Source organism: Rattus norvegicus, chromosome X (genome assembly GCF_036323735.1).
Source record: "Rattus norvegicus strain BN/NHsdMcwi chromosome X, GRCr8, whole genome shotgun sequence".
Lineage (NCBI taxonomy): Eukaryota > Metazoa > Chordata > Mammalia > Rodentia > Muridae > Rattus > Rattus norvegicus.
In genome coordinates this window covers 15,730,545-15,754,069 of record NC_086039.1, presented here as the reverse complement: position 1 = coordinate 15,754,069, position 23,525 = coordinate 15,730,545, and the positions used below count along the sequence as shown (strand labels likewise).

Below are 23,525 nucleotides of genomic sequence, written 5' to 3'. Positions count from 1 at the left end.
CAAAATTGCTCAGTCTTTTGTGAGTCATGTTCTCTCCCTGGGGGATCTGGGTAAAGAAAGCTGTAGGACCAAGTCAGTTCCAGGCACTTGCAGAAACAAGAAAGATGCTGTCCCAGATGGCTTCAGGGTTCCTATGTCCTGAGGGCTCCAGGAGTATATCTCTGAGCAGAAATTGTGGTCTTAACTCTGCTCTCAGATGTGTCAGCACTGTTGGAGACTGGCTTTAACTCCATGTACAGTCAAAGACCGGAAAGATCGTGTCCCTGACTGTCTTTGGATCCTGTATAGCTTTGGGCCTGTGACAGCACTGTGTTCATCCAGAATCCAAAAGGCTCCTATCTCAGTCTGTTCCTAGGTTCCTTTGTCCAGAGTACTCAATATGGGTTCCTCTTGGGCCAGGAAATTGAGCATAGAGGAGGTTTCTCCTGTGCTCACAGGATTGTCCACACTTCTGAGAATCATGCTCTCTCCCCTGGGGATCTGTGTACAGAGAACTGTGGGGCTGGGTAAGCTCCAGGCACAGGCAGAAAGCAGAAGTATCCTGTCCCAAATGGTGCCTGGTTTCCTATGTCCTAGGGGTCCAGGAGGGTCCAACAGGCATAAATGGTGGCCTAACCTCTGCTCTCAGTTTTTTCAGTGCTCCTGAGTGCTGACTTTCAGCTCCGTACATGGGTAAAGACCAGAATGATGCTGTCCCTGACTGCTCCTAGTTTCCTGTGTTCAGAGGGCTCCAGGTGGGTTCCCCATGGGCCAATATTTGAACAGAAGATGTGGTCTCCCCAGCACTTACAGGATTGTCCACGCTTCTGAGAGTCACACTCTCTCCCCAGGTGATCTGGGTACAGAAAGCTGTGGGACCAGGCCAGTTCTAGGCACAGACAGAAACAAGAGGTTTCATGTCCCAGGGGGCTTTCTGGTTTACTACATCCTGAGGGCTCCAGAATGGTACCTTGGTGTAGAAATTGTGTTCTTATATCAGCTCTCAGTTTTGTCAGCACTTTTGGAGACTGGCTTTCAGCCTAGTGAACAGGCAGAGACCGGAAGGATCATGTTCCTGAATGCTCCTAGGAACCTGCTTCCAGAAGGCTCCAGGCAGATTCTACCTGCACCAAAACTGTGAGCAGCATTGGTCTTGTCCTCTGAACTCTCAGGATTGTCAGCATTTCTGAGAGTCCCGGTCTCTTTTCTGGGCATCTGTGTACGGAGAGCTTTGGGCCTGTGTCAGCATTGGTCACAGTCAGAAACCAGAAGGTTTGTGTCAAAGTCTGCTTTGTCCAGAGGGTACAGGTGGGTTCCTCTTGGGCCAGGTATGCAAACAGTAGTGGTGGTCTCCCCTGAGCTCGCAGGATTGTCCCCACTTCTGAGAGTCCTGCTCTCTCCCCAGGGGATCAGGGTAAAGAGTGCTGAGGGCCCCAGTCATCTCCAGGTCTAGTAAGAATTCAGTATTCTGTCCCAGTCTACTCCTATGTTCCTGTGTCCAGAAGGCTCCAGACTGGGACAGCTTGTACCAGGACTTTGAACAGAATTGGTAGTCTCCCCTCTACTCTTAGGATTGAACGCACTTCTGAGAGCCATGCTCTCTCACCACGGGAACTGGTTACAAAGATCTCTGGGACCAGGTCACATCTGGTTGCAGGCAGAAAGCCGAAGTAATCTGTTCCAGATGGGGCATGGTATCCAATGACCTGAGGGCCCCAGAAGGGTACATTGCAACAGAAATTGTGGTCTTACTTCTGCTTTCACGTGTGTTAGGTATATTGGAGACTGGCATTCAGCTATGAGCACAGTCCGGGACTGGAAGGATCATGTCCTGACAGCTCCTAGGCTCCTGTGTCTAGAAGGTTCCAGAGTGGTACCTCTTGGGTCAGGGATGTGAGCAGAAGTGGTTGTCCCCCCTGAGCTCTGAGGATTGTCCTGACTTCTTTGAGTGTAGCTCAAATGTTCATGGGATCTAGGAAAGGTTTGGTATAAGACCAGGTCAGCTCTGAGAGAGACAGAAACCAACATGATCCACTCTAAGTCTGCTCCTAAGTTCTTTTGTCCAGAAGGCTCCAGACTGGTACTTCTTGGGCCAGGAATGTGAGCACAAGGAAAGGTCTCCCCTGTCCTTCCAGAATGGTCCACACTTCCAAGCATCATGTTCTTTCCCCCAGGGGATCTCGGTACAGAGATCTGTGGGAGCAGGTCAGTTCCAGGCACAGTCAGAAACCAGAAGGATCTCGTCCCAGTGGTTCCTGGTTTCCTCTGTTGTGAGATCTCCGACTGGGTCACTCAAAGTAGAAGTGATGGTCTTACACCTGCTTTCAGATGTGTCAGGTATATTGGAGATTGGCTTTCAGCTCCAATATCAAGCAGAGACCTGAAGGATCATGTCCCTGACAGCTCCTAGAATCTTGTGTCCACAAGGATCCAGACTGGTACTTCTTGAGGCAGGGATGGGAGCAGAAGTGGTGGTATTCACTATGCTCTCAGGATTGAACGCACTTCTAACAGTCCTGCTCTATCCACAGGGGATCTGCATACAGAAAGCTTTGGGCCTGAGTCAGCACTGGCCGTATCTGAAAACCAGAAGTATCTTGTGGAAGTCTGCTTTAAGTTGCCTGTGTCCAGAGCACTCCATTGGGGTTTCTCTTGGACCAGGTATGTGAGCAGTAGTGGAGGTCTCCCCTGAGCACTCAGGATGGTCTGAACTTCTGAGAGTCCAGAACTATACTTCATGGATCTGGATACAAAACTCTGTAGGACAGGACCAGCTCAGAGTGCAGGCATAAACTGCAAGGAACCTATCCCGGTCTGCTCCTAGTATCCCGTGTCCAGAGGGATGCAGGTGGATTCAACTTGGTTGAGAAAGTTGAGCCAAGAGACGGCCTATGCTGTTCTCTCAGAATTTTCTCCACATTTGAGTGTCTCATTCTCTCCACAGGGGATTTGGGTACAGAAAACTGTGGGACTGGGTCAAATCTGAGCAGAAGCAGAAACCAAAAGCATCCTGTCCAAGAATAGCTCCTGGTTTCCTATGTCCTATGGGCTCCAGAAGGGTCCCTTAGAGCAGATACTGTAGTCTGAACTCTGCTCTCAGTTGTGTAAGTGCTACTGGATACCCGCTTTAAGCTCTGTGCACTGGCAAAGACCAGCATGATCCTGTCTCTGAGCGCTCCTAGTCCTGTGTCTAGAGGGCTTCATGCAGGTTCCATTGTGCCAGGAATGGGACCAGAAGAGATGGTCTCCCCTGCCATTTCAGGATTGTCCAGTCTTCTGAGAGGCATGCTCTCTCCCCAGGGGATCTGGGTACTGAGAGCTGTGGGACAAGGTCAGTTCCTGGCACAGGCAGAAACCAGAAGGATTCTGTCCCAGATGGCTCCTGCTTTGCTATGTCCTTAGAACTCCAGTAGGGTACATTGGAGCAGAAACTGTGATCTTACCTCTGCTTTGAGGTGTATCAGGTATATTGCAGACTGGTTTTCAGTTATGAGCACAGGCTGAGACCAGAAAGATCATGTCCTGACAGCTTATAGCTTCCTGTGTGCAGAAGGCTCCAGTCAGGTACCTTTTGTGACAGGGATGTGAGCAGAAGTGGTGGTCTCCCATGTGCACTTAGGACTGAATGCACTTGTGACAGTCCCACTCCCTTTCCAGGGGATTTTTGTACAGAGAACTGTGGGAACAGGTGAGCACCAGGCACAGGCTGAAACCAGAAGTATCCTTTCCCAGTTGGCTCAAGGTTTCCTGTATCCTGAGTCATCCAGGAGGGTCTCTATGGTAGAAATGGTGGTCTTACCTCTGCTCTGAAATTTCACACCATTCCTGGACATTGGTTTTCAGCTTCGTGCATGGGCAAAGATCAGAAGGATCCTGTCCCTGACTTTCCCTTAATATCTGTGTCCAGAGGGATCCAGGCAGGTTCCTCTTGGTCCAGGAATGTGAGTCAAAGTGGAGGACTTCCCTGTCTCTCAGGGTTGTCCACACTTCTGAAAGTCAAGCTCTCTCCCTAGGGGATCTGCGTACTGAGAGCTGTGGGACCAGGTCAGTTTCAGGCACAGGCAGTAACCAGAAGTATCCTGTTCCAGCTAGCTCATGGTTTCCATTGTCCTGAGAGATCCAGGATGGTCCCTTGAAGCAGGTGTGGTCTTCCCTCTGCCCTCAAGTGTGTCAGTGTTTATGGAGCCTGGCTTTCAACTCTGTACACAGGCAATGACAGGAAGTGTCCTGTCCCTGATTGCTTCTAGGATCCTGTAGTCTGAGGACTTCCGGAGGGATCCCCTTGGGACAGGAATGTGAGTAGAAGTGGTGTTCTCCCCTGAGCTCTCAGTATAGTCAGCATTTCTGTGACTTTAGCTCTATTCCTCATTGGAACTTGGTACAGAATTGTGTTAGACAGGCTCAATTCAAGAGCAGAGGGAAACCGGTCTGCTCCTGAGTTTCTGTGTCCAGAAGGTTCCAGAGTGGTACTTCTTGGGACAAAAATGTGAGCAGAAGTGTTGGTCTCCCCTGTGCTCTCAGGATTGAACTGACTCCTGAGAGTTCTGATTTCTCGAATGGGATCATGGCACATAAATCTATGGGATGTGACAGCTCCGGGCACAGGTAGAAACCAGAATGATTCTCTCACAGAAGGATCCTGGTTTCCTTTTTCATGAGGCTCCGGGCAGGTTCCTTGGAGGAGAAGTGGTGCTCTTACCTCTGCTCTCAGGTGTGTCATGGACACTGGAGTCTGGCTTTAGCTTTGAGGTCAGGTGGAGACCGGAATGATCATGTCCCCGACAGGTCCTTGGTCCCTGTGTTAAGAAGTCTCCAGACTGGCATCTCTTAGGGCAGGGATGTGAGCAGAAGTGGGGTCCTCCCCTGTGCTCTCAGGACTGTGTACACTTCTGAGAGTCCAGCTCTATACCTCACAGCATCTGAGTAAAGAAAGCTGTTGGATGTGGTCAGCTGAGGTAGCAGGGTCAAACTACAAGGATCCTATCCAAGTCTGTTCCTAACTTCCTGTGTTTAGAGCCCTCCAGGCAGCTTGAACTTGGACCAGAAAGGTGAGTCAAGAGGAGGCCTCCCCTGTTCTCTCAGGATTTTCTGTTCTTCTAAGAGTCACACTCTCTACCCTGGTGATCTTTTGACTCAGGAGTCAATAGAGAACTGTTGGACCGTGTGAACTCCAAGCACAGGCAGAAACCAGAAGTATCCTGAACAAGACCACTCCTGGTTTCCTATGACTTGAGGGCTCCAGGTGGGTCCTTCCTATCTGAAATTGTGGTCTTACCTATGTTCTCTGGTGAGTCAGAGCTCCTGGATAGTGCCTTTCAGCTCCATGCACAGATAAAGAGCAGAAGGATCCTGTTCAGACTGCTCCTAGGATCATGTGTCCAGAAGGCTCCAGACAGGCACCTCTTGGGGCAAGGATGTGAGCAGAAGTGTTGGTCTCCACAGTGCTCTCAGGATTAAAAGCATTTCTGACAGTCCAGCTTTCTCCCCATGGGATCTTTGGGCCTGTGTCCCCACTGGCCACAGTCAGAAACCAGAAGAATCCTGTCCAAGACTGCTCTTAACTTCCTGTGTCCCGAGGGCTCCAGGCCGGTTCCTCTTGGGCCAGGAATGTGAGCAGCAGTGGTGGTCTCCCCTGGGCTCTCAGGATTGTCTGCACTTCTGAGAGTCCAGCTCTAATCACGGGATCTGGATACAGAACGCTGTAGGACTGGGTCAGCTCAGGGTGCAGGCAGAACCTGCTAGGAACCAATCCCAGTCTGCTCCTAGGTTCCTGTGTCCAAAAGGATCCAGACAGGTTAAACCTGGGTCAGAAAGGTGAGACAAGAGGAGGCCTCCCCACTTCTCTCAGGATCTTCCGCACTCTGAGAGTCTCACTATCTCTTCAGGTGATCTGTGTATAGAGAATTATGGGAAGGGATCAGTTCTGGGTGCAGTCAGAAACCAGAAGTATCCTGTCCCAGATGGCTTCCGGTTTCTTAAGTCCTGAGGGCTCCAGGAGAGTTTGTCAGAGTTGAAGTGTTGTTCTTACCACTGCTCTCAAGCATGGAAGAACAAACACAAGAAGGATCCTGTCCCTGATTGCTCCTAGTATCCTGTATTTTGAAGGCTCCACGTGGGGTTCCTCTTGGGCCAGAGATATGAGCAGAAGTGGTGGTTTCCCCTGTGGTCTCAGGATTGAATGCACTTCTGAGACTCCTGCTCTCTCCCCAGTGGATCTGGGTACAGAGAGCTTTGGGCCTGTGTCAACAGAGGGCACAGCCAGAAACCAGAAGGGTCCTGTCCAAGTCGGTTGTTACATTCCTGTTTTCAGAGTGCTCCAAGTAGGTTCCTCGGGCCAGGTATCTGACCAGAACAAGTGATCTCCCCTGTCCCCTCAAGATTCTCCACACTTCTGATAGTCATGCTCTCTCCCAAGGGGTTTTGGATACAGAGAGTTCTGGGAACAATTCTGTTGGGATCAGGCAGAAACAAGAAGGTTACTGTTCCAAATGGCTCCTGGTTTCTTGTGTCCTGAGGGCTTGAGGAGTGTATCTCCAAGCAGAAATTGTTGTGTTACCTCTGCTCTCAGCTGTGTCAAAGCTTTTGGAGACTGGCTTTCAGCTCCATGCACAGGCAAACACCAGAAGGATGGTGTCTCTGACTGCTCCTAATATCCTGTGTCCAGAATGCTACAGTCTGGTTCCTCTTGGGCCAGGAAAATAAGCCGAAGAGGTGGTCTCCCTTGCACTTCTGACAGTCCCACTTTCTTCCATGGGGATCTGGGTACAGAGAGTTTGGGGCCTCTGTCAGCACTGCACAGAGTCAGAAAACAGAAGAATCTCCCCTGTGCTGTCAGGATTGAACACAATTCTGACAGTCCTACTCTCTCCCCAAGGGATCTCAGTAGAGAAAACGTTGGGACTGGGTCAGCTCAGGACACAGGCAGAAACTAGAATGAACTTGTCCCAGACAGCTCCTAGTTTCCTATGTTGAGATCACCAGGCAAGTCCCTTGGAGCAGAAGTGGTGGTCTTACATCTGCTTAAAGGTATGTCAGATATACTGAAAGTGATGGTCGCCCTAGTGCTCTCAGGATTGAACACACTTGTGACAGTCCCTCTCTCTCCTCAGGGGATCTGGGCACACAGAGCTTTGAGCTTGTGTCAGAATTGGTCATAGCCAGAAACCAGAAGAATCCTGTCCAAGTCTGCACTAAGGTTCCTATGTCCAGAGGGCTCCAGGAGGGTTCCACTTTGACCGGATATGTGAGCAGCAGTGGTGGACTCCCCTGCACTCTCAGGATTGAATGAACTTCTGACAGTCCTGATCTGTCCCCAAAGGATTTCAGTATAGAAATCTGTGGGATCTGCTCTGCTCTGGGCATAGGCAGAAACTAGAACAATCCTGTCCCAGATGGCTCCACTTTTCCTATATTTTGAGATCTCCATGGGGGTCCTTCAGAGTCGAAATGGTGGTCTTAACTCTGCTTTCATGTGTGTCAGGTGTACTGGAGACTGGCCTTGAGCTATGAGCACAGGCAGAGACTGGAAGGATCATGTCCCTGACAGCTCCTAGTTCCCTGTGTCCGGAAGTCTCCAGATTGGTATTTCTTGGGCAGGGATGTGAGCAGAAGTGGTAGTCTCCCCTGTGGTGCCAAGATTGAATAGATTTCTGACAATTCACCTCTCTCCCCAGGAGATCAAGGTACAGATATCTTTGGGCCAGTGTCAGCAGTGGGCATACCCGGAAATCAGAAGGATCTTTTCCAGGTCTGCTCTTAGGTTCCTGTATCCAGAGGGCTCCAGACTGGGAACTCTTGGTCAGGGATGTGTGAAGTAGTGGTGGTCTGACTTTAGATCTCGTGATTGTCTACACTTCTGAGCGTCATGTTCTCTCCCTGGGGATTCTGGGTACAGAGAGCTTTGGACCTTTCTCAGCATGGCACACAGCTGGAAATGAGAAAGATCCTGTCCAAGTCAGTTCTTAGGTCCCCATTTTCTGGGGGATCCAGGTAGGTTCCTCTTGGGCCAGGTATGTGACCTGAAGAAGTGATCTCCCCTGTCCCTCAGGATTGCCCATATTTCTTGTAGTCACACTCTCTTTCCAGGGTTCTGAATACAGAGAGCTGTGGGACCAGGTAAGTTCTGGAACAGGCAGAAAGAAGAAGGATCCTGTCCTACATGGCTCCTGGTTTCTCATGTCCTGAGGGCTACAAGAGTGTATTTCTGGGCAGAAATTGTGGTGCTATATCTGCTTTCAGGTTTGTCAGTGCTTTTGGAGACTGGCTTTCTGCTTGTTTCATGGGCAAAACCCGGAAGTAGTGTGTCTCTGCCTGCCCCTAGGATCCTGTGTACAGAAGGATCCAGATCGGTCTAATTGGTCAGGAATTTGAGTAGTATTGGCCATTCATCCCTCCCCCCACCCAGAGCTCTCAGGAATGTCTACACTTCTGAGAGTGATGCTCTGTCCCCTGTGGATCTTGGCAGAGAGAGCTTTCAGTCTTTATCAATACTGGACACAGACATAAGCCGGAAGGATCCTCTCCAAGTTTGCTCTTAGTAACGTAACTCCATAAGGGTGCCAGGCTGGTTGCTCTTTGGCCAGGTATGTAAGCCTTAGTGGTGGTTCCCCTGAGCTCTCGGGATTGTCCACACTTCTCGGAGTCAAGCTCTTTTCCCAGTGGATCTAGGTACTGAGAGCTGTGGGATCATTCAGTTCTGGGCACAGGCCGAAACAGAAGGATGCTGTCCCAGATGCCTCCTAGTTTCCTATGTCCTGAGGGCTCCAGGAATGTATCTCTGAACAGAAATTATGGTCGGAAGGCTTCTCTCAGGTGTGTTAGCACTTTAGGAGACTGTCTTTCATCTCCAAGCACAGGCAAAGACCTGAAGGATGTTGTCTATGACTGTTCCTAATCCTAATATCCTGTGTCCAAATGTGTCCATGTGGGTTCCTTTTGGGCCAGGAAGATAAGCAGAAGAGGTGGTCTCCCCTGTCTTCTCAGAATTGTATGCATTTCTGAGAGTCCCACTCTCTCCCAAGGGGATCTGAGTACAGAGAGCTTTGTGCCTTTGTCAGCACTGCACACAGCTGGAAATGAGAAGCAACTTGTCCAAGTCTGCTCTTAAATTCCTGGGTCCAGAGGGATCCAGGTGGTTTCAACATGGGCCTGAAAGTCGAGCCAAGAAGAGGCCTCCCCTTTTCACTCATGATTTTCCGAATTTATGAGCGTCACAGTTTCTCCCTGGGGGATCTGGGTACCAAGAACTGAGGGAATGGGTCAGCTCAGGGCCTGGGCAGAAACCAGAAGTAACCTGTCCTAGATGGCTCTTGGTTTCCTATGTCCTGAGGATTCCAGGAGGGTCCATTGTAGAAGGAGTGGTAGTTTTTACCTCTGCTCTTAAATGTGTCAGTACCTTTGGAGACGAGCTTTCAGCACAGTGCACAGGCAAAGACCAGAAGGATCCTGTCCCAGGCAGCTCCTGGGTTCCTGTATCCACAATGCTCCAGACTGGGTCAGGAATGTGATTAGAAGTGGTGGTCTCCCCTGTGCTCTCAGGATTGAAGACATTTCTGAGAGTCCCATTCCCTCCCCAAGGGATCTCAGTACAAAAATCTGTGGTATTGTGTTAGCTCCAGACACAGACAGAAACTAGCATGATCCTGTCCGATATGGCTCCTGGTTTCCTATGTTGTGAGATCTCCAGGGTGGTCCTTCAGAATAGAAGTGGTGGTCTTAACTCTGCTTTCAGGCGTGTCAGGTATACTGGAGACTGACCTTAAACTATGAGCACAGGCAGAGACTGGAAGGATCACGTCCCTGACAGCTCCCTAGTTCCCTGTGTCCAGAAGGATCCAGACTGGTTCTTCTTGGGCCAAGAATGTCAGCAGAAGTGGTGGTCTCCTCTGTGATCTCTGGATTGAACACACTTCTGAGAGTCCCACTATCTCCCCACGGGATCTGGGTACAGAGAGCTGTGGACTTGTGTCAATACTGTGCACAGCTGGAAACCAGAAGAATCCTGTACCAGAATGCTCTTAGGTTCCTGTGTCCAGAGGGCTTCAGAGAGGTTCTAACTGGGCCAGGGATGTGAGCAGAATTGGTGATCTCCCCTGTGATATAAGGATTGCATGCACTTTGGAGAGTCCAGTCCTACCTCTCCCAGAACCTGGGTACAGGAAGTTATGGGATTAGGTCAGCTCTGGGAGCAGATGGAAACCAGAAGGATCATGTGTGAGACTGCTCCTAGCTCCCTGTGTCCAGAATGCTCCAGAATGTTTCTTCTTGGGACAGGAATGTGAGCAGAAATGGGGGTTTCTCCTATGCACTCAGGATTGTCCCAATTTCTGAAAGTCCAGATTTCTCTTCCAGGGGTTCTGGGTACAGAGAGCTGTGGATCAGGACAGTTCTGGGCAAAGACAGAAACCAGAAAGATCCTGTCCCAGACTCCTTCCTCCTGGTTTCCCAAGTCCTGCGGGACCCAGGCGGGCCCATCAGAGCAGAAGTTGTGGTCTTAGAACTGCTCACATGTGTGTCAGCAATCATGGAGACTGGCTTTAAGCTCTAAATGCAGGTGCAGGCCATCAGGTTCCTGTGTCTGACTGCTCCTAGGTTCCTGTGCCCAGAGTGCTCTAGGCAGGTACCTCTTGGGTCGGGGATGTGAGCAGAAGCTCTTCCCTCCCCTGTGCTCTCAGGACTGTCCACATTTTGAGAGTCCTGCTCTCTCTGCAGGGAATCTGGGCACAGAGATTTGTGGACCTGGGTCAGCTCTGGATGCAGGCAGAGACCTTAAGCCTCCAGTCACAGAATTCTCTTAGGTTCATTTGTCCAGAGGGCTCCAGGGAGGTTCGTCTCGGGACAGAGCTGTGAGCAGAAGATATTTTCTCCCCTGAGCTCTCAAGATTGTCCACACTTCTGAAAGTTCAGGTCTCTCCCCCATGTGATCTGGATACAGAACGCTGGGCGACCGGGTGAGCTCCAGGAGCAGGCAGAAACTGCAAGGATCCTGTCCCACTCTGCTCCTATATTCTTGGGCCCACAGGGGTCCAGGCAGGTTCTTCTTGGACCAGGAAGGCGAGCAGAAGTCGGGGTCTCTCTTGTGCTCTCAGAATTGTCTGCACTTTTGAGAGTCACACTGTCTCTCATGGGATCTGGGTACAGAGAGCTCTGGAACCCAGTCAGCTCTGGACACAGGTGAAAACCAGAATTATCCTGTTACAGATGGCTCCTGGTCTCCTATGTCCTGAGGTCTCCATCTCCAAGAGTGTCCCTCAGAGGAGAAACGGTGGTCTTACCTCTGCTTTCAAATGTGTCAGTGCTCCTGGAGACTGGCTTTCAGCTCTAGCATGGGCAAAGACCAGAGGATCCTGTCTCTGTCTGCTCCTAGGTTCCTGTGACCAGAAGGCTTTAGACAGGTTCCTCTTGGGGCAGGAATGTTAGCAGGTTTCTTGTTCTCCACAGTGCTCTCAGGATTTAATGTACTTCTGATAGTCCCTCTCTCTCCCCAGAGGTCTGAGTACAGAGAGCTCTGGGCCTGAGTCAGCACTAGTCACAGCTGTAATCCAGAATGATCCTATCCAAGTCTGCTCTTAGGATCCTGTGTCCAGAAGGCTCCAGATGGGTTCCTCTTGTGCCAGCTATGTGAACAGTAGTAGGGTGGACTCCCCTGAGCTCTCAAGCTGGTTTGCACTTTTGAGAGTATCACTCTCTGTCCAGGGGATCTGGGTACAGTGTGCTTTGGGCCTGTGTCAACACAGAACAAACAGAAAACAGAAGAATTCTGTCTAAGTCTGCTCTAAGTCTCCTTTGTCCACAAGGCTCCAGGCAGGTTCCTCTTGGGCCAGGTATGTGAGCAGTATTAGTGGTCTCCACTGAGCTCTCAGGATTGTCTGCACTTCTGAGAGTCCAGCTCTATACCACAGGGTATCTGGCTATAGAAAGCTGTAGGACAAGGTCAGCTCAGGGAGCAGGCAGAAACTGCAAGGAACCTATCCCGGTCTGCTCCTTGGTTCCTGTGTCCAGAGGACAGCAGGTAGATTCAACTTGGTTCAGAAAGCTGAGCCAAGAGGAGGCCTCTCCTGTCTTCTCAGGATTTTGTGCACTACTGAGAGTCACACTTGCTCCCCAGGGGATCTGGGTACAGAGATCTGTGGGATCGGGTCAAATCCGGGCAGAGGCAGAAACCACAAGCATCCTGTCCGAGACAGCTCCTGGCTTCCTATGTCCTACAGGCTCCAGGAGGGTCCCTCAGATCAGAAATGGTGGTCAAACCTCTGCTCTTTGTTGTGTCAGTGCTACTGGATACTGGCTTTCAGTTCCATGCATGGGCAAATACCAGAATGGGTACCTCTTATGGAAGGTATGGGCAGAAGTGGTGGTCTCCCTTGTGCTCTCACGTTTGAACACATTTTGGACAGTCCTGATCTTTGCCCAGGCGATCTGGAAAAGAGAAATTTGGGCCTGTGTCTTCAGTGGGCACACCTGGAACCAGAAACATCCTCTCCAGGTCTGCTCTTAGTTTTCTTTGTCCAGAGGGCTCCAAACTGGTAACACTTGGGGCAGGGCTATGAGTAGTAGTGGTGGTCTCCCTTGAGCTTTCAGAATTGTCCACCCTTCTGTGAGCCATGTTCTCTGCCCAGGGGATCTGGGTATGGAGAACTTTGGGCTTGTTTCAGCAGTGGGCACAGTCAGAGACGAGAAGGAACCTGTCGAAGTGTGTTCTTAGGTCCCTTTTTTCAGCGGGATCCAGGTGGGTTCCTCTTGGGTCAGGTATGTGAGCAGAAGAGGTGATCTCATCTGTCCCCCTCAGGATTGTCAGCACTTCTGAGAGTCACGCTCTCTCCCCAGGAAATCTCAATACAGAGAGCTGTGGGACCAGTTAAGTTCGGGAACAGGCAGAAACCAAAACGATCCTGTCCCTGATGGCTCCTGGTTTTGTAGGTCCTGAGGGCTCCAGGAGAGTTTCTTTGAGTAGAAATACTGGTGATAGCTCTACACTCATGTTTGTCAGTGCTTTTGGAGACTGGCTTTCTGCTTGTTTCATGGGCAAAAACCGGAAGTACTGTGTCTCTGCCTGCCCCTAAGATCCTGTGTACAGAAGGATCCAGATCGGTCTAATTGGTCAGGAATGTGAGTAGTGTTGGCCATTCATCCCTCCCCCCACCCAGAGCTCTCAGGAATGTCATGCTCTCTTCTCAGGGGATCTTGGTAGAGAGAGCTTTCCCTCTTTGTCAGTACTGGACAGAGACTTAAACCAGAAGGTTCCTGTTGAAATTTGCTCTTTGTAACATGACTCCATAAGGGTACCAGGCTGGTTCTTTGTAGGCCAGGAATGTGAGTCACAGTAGTGGTTCCTGGGAACACTCAGGATTGTCTACACTTCTCTGAGTCATGCTTTCTTCCCAGGGGATGTGGGCCCAGTTCAGTTCTGGGCATTGGCAGAAACAAGAAGGATGCTGTCCCAGATGGCTCCTCATTTCCTTTGTCCTGAGTGCTCCAGGAATGTATCTCCAAGCAGAAATTGTGGTGTAACCTCTGCTCTCAGATGTGTCAGTGCTTTTGGAGACTGGATTCCAACTCCGTGCAAAGGCAAAGACTGGAAGGATCATGTCCCTGACTGCTCATAGGATCCTGTGTCCTGAATGCTCCAGGCGGGTTCCACTTGGTCAGTAATGTGAGCTGCATTGGCGGTCTCTCCTGAGCTCTCAAGAATGTCTGCATTTCTGAGAGTCATGCTGTCTCCCCAGGGGATCTTGGTAGGGCATGCTTTCAGCTTTTGTCAGTACTGGACAGAGATGTAAACCAGAAGGAACCTGTCCAAGTCTGCTCTTAGTAACCTGTATCCAGAGGGCTCTAGGCTAGTTCATGTTTGGCCAGGTATATGAGCAGAAGTGGTGGCCTCCCCAGTGCTCTAAGGATTGTCTGCACTTTTGACAGTTTTGCTCTCTCTCCAGGGAATCTATGTACAGAGAGCTTTGGGCCTGTGTCAGCAGTGGGCACACTGGGAAAACAGAAGGATCCTATCTAGGTCTGCTCTTAGGTTCCTGTGTTCACAGGATCCAGGTGGGTTCCTCACAGGCCTACGTGAACAGAGGAGGTGACCTCCTCTGACCTCTCATGATTGTCAGTATTTCTGAGAGTCACACTCTCTCTCTCCCAAGGGGATCTGGATACAGAGAGCTGTGGGACAAGTTAAGTTCGGGAACAGGCAAAAACCAGAAGGATCCTGCCACAGTTTGCTTCTGGTTTCCTAAGTCGTGAGGGTTCCAGGAATGTATCTCCAAGCAGTAATTGTGGTCTTACTTCTGTCCTCAGGTGTGTCAGCACTGGTGGAGACTGGCTTTCAACTCTGTGCAAAGACAAAGACCAGATGGATCGTGTTCCTAACTGCTCCGAGGATCCTGTGTCTTGAAGGCTCTAAGCAGGTTCCACTTGGTCAAGAATGTGAGCAGTATTGGTGGTCTCCCTTGAGCCCTCAGGATTGTCCACAGTTCTGAGAGTCATGCTCTCTCCTTAGGGGATATAGGTACTGATAGCTTTGCCCTGTGTCAGTACTGCACACAGCTGGAAACCAGAAGGATCCTGTCCAAGTCTGCTCTTAGGTTCATGTGTCCAGAGGGCTCCAGGTGAGTTCAACTTGGACTTGAAAGGTGAGCCAAGAAGAGACATCCCATGACCTCTCAAATTTGAAATCACTTCTGAGTGTCCTGCTCTCTCCCAAGATATCTGTTTACAGAGAGCATTGCACTGGTGTCAGTAGTGGGCACAGCTGGAAACCAGAAGGATCCTGTCCAAGTCTGCTCTTAGGTCTCTGTTTTCAGAAGGATCCAGATGGGTTCCTCATGGGCCTAGTATGTGAGTAGAAGAAGTGATCTCCCATGTCCCCTCGGGATTGTCAACACCTATGAGAATCACACTCTCTCTCAATAGGATCTGGGTACAGAGAGCTGTGGCAGAGTGTGAGTTCCAGGCACAGGCAGAAACTAGAAAGATCCTGTCCCAGATGGCTCCTGGTTTCCTATGGCGTGAGGGCTCGAGGAGTATATCCCTGAGCAGATCTTAACTCTGCTCTCAGGTTTGTCAGTGCTGTTTGAGATTGGCTTTCAATTCTGTGCACAAGAAAAGACTGAAGGATCGAGTCCCTGACTGTCCTTGGATCGTGTGTCCACAATGCTCCAAGCAGGATCCTCTCAGGCCAGGAAGGTGAGCAGAAGAGGTGGCCCCTGCTATCCTCTCAGGATTATCCAGTTTTCTGAGAGTCATGCTGTCTCCTCAGTATCTGTGTACAGAGAGCTGTGGGACCAGTTCAGTTCCAGGCATAGGTAGAAAGAAGAATGATTCTGTCGCATATGGCTCCTGGTTTTCTATGTCCTGAGGGCTCAATGAAAGTATCTCTGAGCAGAAATTGTGGTCTTACATCTGCTCTCAGGTATATCAGCACTTTTTGAGACTGACTTTCAGCTCAGTGCACAGGCAAAGGCTAGTGTCCCTGACTACCTTTGGATCCTGAATCCAGAAGGTTCCAGGCAGGTTCCTCTTGGGCCAGGATGGTGAAAAGAAGTGGTGATCTCCCCTGTCCTCTCAGGATTGTCTTCACTTCTGAGAGTCCCACTCTCACTCAGGGGGATCTGAGTACATGGAGCTTTGGTCCTGTGTCAGCACTGCACTTATCCAGAAAGCAGAAAGTTCTTGTCCAAGTCTCCTCTTAGTTTTCAGTGTGCAGAGGCTCCAAGCAGTTATGTTTATGGCCAGGAATACAGCAGCAGAGGTGCTCTCCCCTGTCCTCTCAGGATTGTCCATTGTTCTTCAATTCACCCTCTCTACCCAGGGGATCTGTGTACAGAGAGCTTTGGGCCTGTGACAGCACAGCATAATGTCAGAACCCAGAAGGATCCCGTCCAAGTCTGTTCTTAGTTTCCTGTGTCTAGAGGGATCCTGGCGGGTTTCTCTCATGCCAGGTATGTGAGCAGTAGTCTTTGTCTCCCCTGAACTCTCTGGATTATCTGCATTTCTGAGAGTCCAGCTCTATACCTCACAGGATCTGGACACAGATAGCTGTACGATCTTGTCACCTCAGAGTCCAGGCAAAAAGTACTAGGAACCTATCCCAGTGTGACCCTAGGTTCCTGTGTCCAGAGTGTTCCAGGTGGCTTAAACTTGGTCCTAAAAGGTAAGCCAAGAGGAGACCTCCGAAGTTATCTCAGGATTTCCCAAACTTGTGAGAGTCGTGGTCTCTCCCCCAGAGAATCTGGGTACAGAGACCAGTTCAGTTCTGGGCACAGGCAGAAACAAGAAGGATGCTGTCCTAAATGGCTCCTTGTTTCCTATGTCCTGAGGGCTCCAGGAGTGTATCTCCTAGCAGAAATTGTGGTCTTATGTCTGCTCTCAGGTATCAGCGCTTTTGGACACTGGCTTTCAGCTCCATACACAGGAAAAGACCTGTGTTTCTGATTGCTCCTAACATCCTGTGTCCAGAAGGCTCCAGGAGGGTTCCTCATAGGCCAGGAAGGTGAATAGAAGGGGTGGACTCCCCTGTGCTCTCAGGATTGTCCCCACATCTGAGAGACCAGTTCTCTCCCAAAGGGTTCTGGGTACAGAATTTTGGGTCTTTGTCAGCACTGCACACAGCCGGAAACAAGAAGGATCCTGTCCAGGTCTGCTCTTAGGTTTCTGTTTCCAGAGGGCTCCAGGTGGGTTCAACTTGGGCCTGAAAGGTGAGACCAGAGGAGGCCTCCCCCATTCTCTCATGATTTTCTGAATTTATGAGAGTCACAGTTTCTCCTCCAGAGAATCTTTGTACCAAGAACTGAGGGACTGGGTCAGCTCTGGGGCACAGGCAGAAACCAGGAGTATCCTGTCCCAGATGGCTCCTGGTTTCCTATGTCCTGAAAGCTCCAGAAGGGGCCATTCGAACATAATTCTTATTAATATCTCTGCTCTCAGGTGTGTCAGTGATTTTGGAGACTAGGTTTCTGTTCAGTGCAAAGGCAAAGACCAGTAGGATTCAGTTTCTGTTTCCTCCCTGGATCCTGTGTCCAGAGGGCTCCAGGCAGGTTTCTCTTTGGCCAGGATGGTGAGCATTAGTGGTGGTCTCCCCTGAGCTCTCAGGACTGTCCACACTTCTGAGAGTCGTGTCTCTACCCAGGGTATCTGGATGCAGAGAGCTGTGGGCAGTTCTGGGCACAGGCAGAAACCAGAAGGATCCTGTCCCAGATGGCTCCTGGTTTCCTATGTTGTGAGATTTCCAGGAGGGTCCCTTGGAGCCAAAGTGGTTGTCATACCTCTGGTTCCAGTTGTGTCAGATATACTGGAGATTGGCTTTCAGATAGGACCACAGACAGAGTCAGGAAGGATCATGTCCCTGTCAGCTGCTAGGTTCCTGTTTCCAGAAGGCTCCAGACTGGTAACTCTTGGGTCAGGGATGTGAGCAGAAGAGGTGGTCTCCCATGTGCTCTCAGGATTGTCTACACTTCTGAGAGTCCCAATCTCTCCCCAGGGGATCTGGGTACGGAGAGCAGTGGGACCAGGTCAATTTCGGGCACAGGCAGGAACAAGAAGCATCCTCTCAGATGGCTCCTAGTTTCCTATGTTGTGAGATTTCCAGGTGGGTCTCTTGGAGTAGAAGTGGTTGTCATACCTATGGTTTCAGTTGTGTCATGTATACTGGCTTTCAGATAGGAGCACAGGCAGAGACAGGAAGGATCATGTCCCTGCTACCTGCTAGGTCCCTGTGTTCAGAAGGCTCCAGACTGGTACCTCTTGGGTCAAGGATATGAGCAGAAGAGGTGGTCTCCCCTGTGCTCTCAGGATTGAATGCACTTTTGACAGTCCCACTCTCTCCCCAGGGGATCTGGGTATGGAGAACTTTGGGCTTGTGTCAGTACTGGGAACATCTGGAAACCAGAAGGACCCTGTACAAGTCTGCACTTAGCTTCCTGAATCCAGAGTACTCCAGGCAGGTTCCTCGTAAGACAGTTATGTGGGCCTTAGTGGTGGTCTCCCCTGTGCTCTCAGGATGGTGAAATCCCATGCTTTCCCCAGGGTTACAGAGAGTTGTGGGCCCGGGTCAGCTCCAGGCACAAGGAGAAAACAGAAGGGACCTGTTCCAGACTTCTCTTAGGTTCCTGTGTCTTGAGGGTCCAGGCAGGTTACTCTTTGGCCAGTTTTGTTAGCAGATGAGGTGGTCTCCCCTGTACTCTCAGGATTGTTTGCACTTCAGAGAGTCCTATTCTCTCCTCAGGGGATCTGGGTACAGAGAGCTGTGGGAACAGTTCAGCTCCAGGCAGAGGCAAGAACAAGAAGAATCTCCTCCTAGATGGCTCATGGTTTCTTATATCCTGAGGGTTCCAGAAATGTGTTTCCTAGTCGTAATTGTGCTCTTATGCCTGCTATCAGGTGTGTCTGTGCTTTGGGAGACTGGATTTCAGCTCAAGGCACAGGCAAAGACTGGAAAGATTTTGTCCCTGACTGCTCCTAATATCCTGTGTCCAGAAGGCTTCAGGTGGGTCCTGTTGTGCCAGGTAGGTGAACAGAAGAGGTGGTCTCCCCTGTTCTCTCAGGATTGTTCGCACTTCTGAGAGTCCCACTCTTTCCCCAGGGGATCTGAGTACACAGAGTTTTGGTCTTTAGTCAGCACGGCACCCAGCTGGAAATGAGAAGGATCCCGTCGAGGTCTGCTCTAAGCTTCCTGTGTCCAGAGGACTCCAGGTGGGCTCAACTTGGCTCTTAAAGTTTTCTTTCATGATTTTCCGAATTTGTGAGAGTTACACTTTCTCCCCAGGGAAATCTGTAGTCCAAGAACTAAGGGACCTGGTCACCTCCAGACAGAGGCAAAAAACAGAAGTATCCTGTCTCAGATGGCTCCTGGTTTCCTATATTGTGAGATCTCCAGGAGGGTCCCTTGGAATACAATTTGTGGTTTTACTCTGTTCTTAAGTGTGTTAGCACTTTTGGAGACTAGCTTGTAGCACAGTGCACAGGCAAAGACCAGAAGGACCCTGTCCTAGGCTGCTTCTGGGTTCTTTTGTCCAGAGTATTCCAGACTGGTAACTCTTGGGCCAGAAATGTGAGTAGAAGTGGTGGTCTCCTGGAAGCTCTCAGGATTGAACACATTTCTGAGAGTCCTGCTCAGAAGTCCCCAAGGCATCTTGATACAGAGATCTTTGGGACAGAGTCAACTCTGGGCATAGTCAGAAACTAGAATGATTTTGTCTCAGACTGTTCCTGGTATCCTATGTTGTGAGATGTCCAGGGGCATCCCTCAGGGTTCAAGTGGTGGTCTTACCTCTGCTTTCATGTGTGTCACATATACTGGAGACTGGCTTTTAGCTATGAGTTCAGGCAGAGACTGGAAGGATCACCCTGGCAGCTCCCAGTTCCCGGTGTTCAGAAGGCTCCAGATTGATACCACTTGGTACAGGGATATGAGCAGTAGCGGTTGTTTCCCTTGAGCTCTCAGGATTGAATGTACTTCTGACAGTCACACTCTATCCCAAGGGGATTTGGGAACAAAGAAATCTGTGCCTGTGCCAGCACTGCACAAGGCTGGAAACCAGAAGGATCCTGTCCAAGTCTATTCTTAGCTTCCTGTGTCCTGAGGGCTCCAGGTGGATTCTACATGGACCTGAAAGATGAGCCAAGAGGAGGCCTCCCCTGTGCTCTCAGGATTGAAGCACTTCTGAGTGTCCTGCCCTATCCCCAGGAGAACTGTGTACAGAGAACTTTGGGCCTGTGTCAGCATAGGGCACAGCCAGAAAACAGAAGGATCCTGTCCACGGCTGCTCTTAGGTCCCTGTTTTCAGAGGAATCCAGGTGGGTTCTTCTTGGGCCAGGTATGTGACCAAAAAGTTTGATCTTTCCCTGTTCCTTCAGGATTGTCAATACTTCTTAAAGTCACCCTCTCTTTCCAGGGGACCTGGATACAGTGCGTTGTAGAACCAGTTAAGTTCCAGGAACATGCAGAGACAAGAAGGATCTTGTCCCAGATGGCTCCTGGTTTCCTATGTCCTGAGGGCTCCAGGAGTATATCTCTGAGCAGAAATTGTGGTCTTAGCTCTGCTCTCAGATGTGTCAGTGCTGATGAAGTCTGGCTTCAACTCCGTGCACAGGCAAAGACTGGAAGTATGGTGTCCCTGACTGTCTTTGGATCCTGTGTCCACAATGCTCCAAGTGGGATCCTCTGGGGCCAAGAAGGTGAGCAGAAGGGTTGGCCTGTCCTCTTGGATTATCCAGTCTTCTGAAAGTCATGCTCTCTCCTCAGGGAATCTTGTTACAGAGTGCTGTGGGACCAGTTTGGCTCTGGGCACAGGCAGAAACTAGATTGATCTGTCCCAGATGGCTCCTGACTTCTTATGTTGAGATCTCCAGGAAGGTCCTTTGGAGCAGAAGTGGAAGTCTTACCTCTGCTTTCATGTGTGTCAGGTATACTGGAAATGGTGGTCTCCCCTGTGCTCTCAGGATTGAACACACTTCTGACAGTCCCAATTACTGCTCAGACGATCTGAATACAGAGAGCTTTGGGTTTCTTTCAGCACTGGCCACAGCCGGAAACCATCAGGATCCTGTCCAAGTGTGCACTTAGGTCCCTGTGTCCAGAGGACTCCAATCAGGTTCCACTTCAACCAGGTATATGAGCAGCAGTGGTGGTCTCCCCTGTTCCCTCAGGTTTTAATGCACTTCTCAGAGTCCTAAACTCTCCCCAAAGGATATCGGTATAGAAATCTGTGGGACCTGGTCTGCTCTGGGCACTGGCAGAGACTAGAATGATCCTGTTGCAGATGGCTCTTGGTTTCCTATGATGTGAGATCTCCAGGGGGGTCCCTCGGAGTAGAAGTGGTGGACTAAACTGTGCTTTCATGTGTGTCAGGTATACTGGAGACTGGCTTTGAGTTCCAATTACAGTCGGAGGCTGGAAGCATCATGTCCCTGAGAGCTCTCATTCCTGTGTCCAGGAGGCCCCAGACAGGTACCACTTAGGGCAGGGATGTGAGCAGAAGTGGTGGTATCCCCTGTGCTCTCAGGATCATACATACTTCTGACAGTCCAGCTTTCTCCCCAGGGGATCTGTTTACAGAGATCTTTGGGCCTGTATTACCAGTGAGCACACCTAGAAACCAGAAGGATCCTGTCCAAATCTGCTTTTAGATTCCTGTATCCAGAGGCTTGGGACTGGTACCTCTTTGACCTGGTCTGTGAGTATAAGAGGTGATCTCCCATGTTCCCTCAGGACTCTTCATACTTCTTAGAGTCATGTTCTCTCTCCAAGGAATCTGGATACAGAGATCTGTGGCTCCAGTTCATTTCTTGGCACAGGCAGAAACAAGAAGGGTCCTGTCCCAGATGGGTCTTGGATACCTATGTCATGAGGGCTCCATTACTGTATCTCTGGGCAGAAATTGTGGTTTTACCTCTGCTCTTAGTTTGTCAGTGCTGTTGGAGACTAGCTTTTAACTCCTTTCACAGGCAAAGACCGGTAGGATCCTGTGCCTGACTGCCCTAAATTTCTGGGTCCAAAGGCCCCAAGTCAGACCCTTTTGGGCCAGAAATGTGAACAGAAAAGGTGGTCTCCCCTGTCCTCCAAGGATTGTTTAGTCTTCTGAGAATCACTGTCTCTCCCCAGGGGATTTCTGTACAGAGAGCTGTGGGACCAGTTCAGTTCTGGGCATATGTAGAAACAAGAAGGATGCTTACCTAGACGGCTCCTTCTTTCCTATGTCCTGAGGGCTCCAGGAATGTATCTCCGAGCAGATATTGTGGTCTTACATCTGCTCTCAGCTGTGTCCGCCCTTATGGAGACTGGCTTTCAGCTCCATGCACAGGCAAAGATCAGAAGAATGGTGTCTCTGACTGTTCCTAATATCCTGTGTCCAGAATACTACAGGCTGGTTCTTCTTAGGCTAGGAAGTTGAGCAGAAGAGGTGGTCTCCCCTGAGCTCTCAGGATTGTCTGCACTTCTGAGAGTCCTGCTCTCTCTCAAGGGGATATGGGTACAGTAAACTTTGGGGCTAGGTCAGCTCAGCACAGGCAGAAACTAATATGGTTTTGTCCCAGATGGCTCCTGGTTTCCTATGTTGAGATCTCCAGGAAGATCCCTCAGAGCAGAAGTGGAGGTCTTACCTCAGCTTTCAGGTGTGTGTATACTGGAAGTGGTGGTCTCCCTGGAGCACTCAAGATTGAATGCACTTCTGACAGTCCCACTCTTTTCTCAGGTGATCTGGGTACAGAGAGCTTTGGGCCTGAGTCAGCACTGGTCACAGCCAGAAACCAGAAAGATCCTGTTCAAGTCTGCACTTAAGTTCCTGTGTCCAGAGTGCTCCAGGCAGGTTTCAATTTGGTGAGGTATGTGAGCAGTACTGGTGATCTCCCCTGTGCTCTCAGTATTGAATGCACTTCTGACAGTCCTGATCTCTCCCCAAATGACCTCAGTACAGATATCTGTAACACCTGGTCTGCTCTAGACATAGGCAGAGACTAGAGTGATCCTGTCCCAGACAGCTCCTGGTTTCCTATATTTTGAGATCTCCGGGGGTCCTTTGGAGTAGAAGTGGTGGTCTTACCTCTGCTTTCAGGTGTGTCAGGTGTACTGGAGACTGGCCTTAAGCTATGAGCACAGGCAGAGACTGGAAGGATCATGTCATTGACAGCTCCTAGTTCCCCTTGTCCACAGCCTCCAGACTGGTAACTCTTGGGCAGGGATGTGAGCAGCAGTGATGGTCTCCCCTGAGCTCTCAGGATTGTCCACACTTCTGAGAGTCATGATGTCTTCCCAGGGGTTCTGGGTACAGAGAGCTTTGGGCCTGTGTAAGTAGTGGGCACAGCTGGAAACCAGAAGAATGCTAAGTCTGCTCTTAGGTCCCTGTTTTCAGAAGGATCCAGGTGGGTTCCTCTTGGGCTAGGTATATGACCAGAAGAGGTGACCTCCCCTGTCCCCTCAGGATTGTCAGCACTTCTTAGAGTCATGCTATCTCCACAGGGTACTGGATACAGAGAGCTCTGGCACCAGTTCACTTCTGGAACAGGCAGAAACCAGAAGGATCCTGTTCCAGATGACTCCTGATTTCTTATGTCCCGAGGGCTACAAGAGTGTATCTCTGAGCAGAAATTGTGGTGGTACCTCTCTTCTCAGATTTGTCAGTGCTTGTGGAGACTGGATTTCAGCTCCTTTCACAGACATATACCAGAAGTTTCCTGTGTAGGACTGCTCCTAGGATCCTGGTTCTAGAAGGTTCCAGGTTGATTCTACTTGTTCAGGAATGTGAGCAGAATTGGCAGTTCCCCCAGTACCTCAACAGAGATCTCAGGTATATCTGTACTTTTCAGAGTCCTGCTCTCTCCCCAGGGGATCTTACAGAGAGAGCTTTTGGTCTTTGTCAGTACTGAATACAGTCATAAACCAGAAGGATCCTGTCCAAGTCTGCTTTTAGTAACCTGTGTCCAGAAGTCTCTAGGCTGGCTCCACTTGGGCCAGGTAAGTGAGCAGTAGTGTTGGTCTCCCCTGTCCTCTCAGGATTGTCCACATTTCTGAGAGTCCCACTCTCTCCCAAGGGGATCTGGGTACAGAGAGCTATGGG

General features: G+C 50.2%; 1 long non-coding RNA gene across 19 annotated transcripts in view; it reads left to right on the top strand.

The window, feature by feature from the left end:
• The window catches only part of LOC102551428 (uncharacterized), a 65,599-nt gene that overhangs the window by 27,453 nt on the left and 14,621 nt on the right, over positions 1-23,525 (top strand). For 12 of the 19 annotated variants that reach the window (XR_010061323.1, XR_010061332.1, XR_010061331.1 and 9 more), the window contains 13 exons: positions 629-7,005; positions 7,089-13,621; positions 13,911-14,019; positions 14,272-14,400; positions 14,474-14,582; positions 14,679-17,560; positions 17,802-19,767; positions 19,866-20,376; positions 20,487-20,580; positions 20,822-20,920; positions 21,014-21,146; positions 22,006-22,083; positions 22,164-23,422. This is a non-coding gene — a long non-coding RNA (uncharacterized LOC102551428). Of the gene's footprint in view, positions 1-628; positions 7,006-7,088; positions 13,622-13,910; positions 14,020-14,271; positions 14,401-14,473; positions 14,583-14,678; positions 17,561-17,801; positions 19,768-19,865; positions 20,377-20,486; positions 20,581-20,821; positions 20,921-21,001; positions 21,147-22,005; positions 22,084-22,163; positions 23,423-23,525 lie in introns of all 19 variants that reach the window. The other 7 variants (XR_010061327.1, XR_010061329.1, XR_010061321.1 and 4 more) reach the window with 7 other exon arrangements.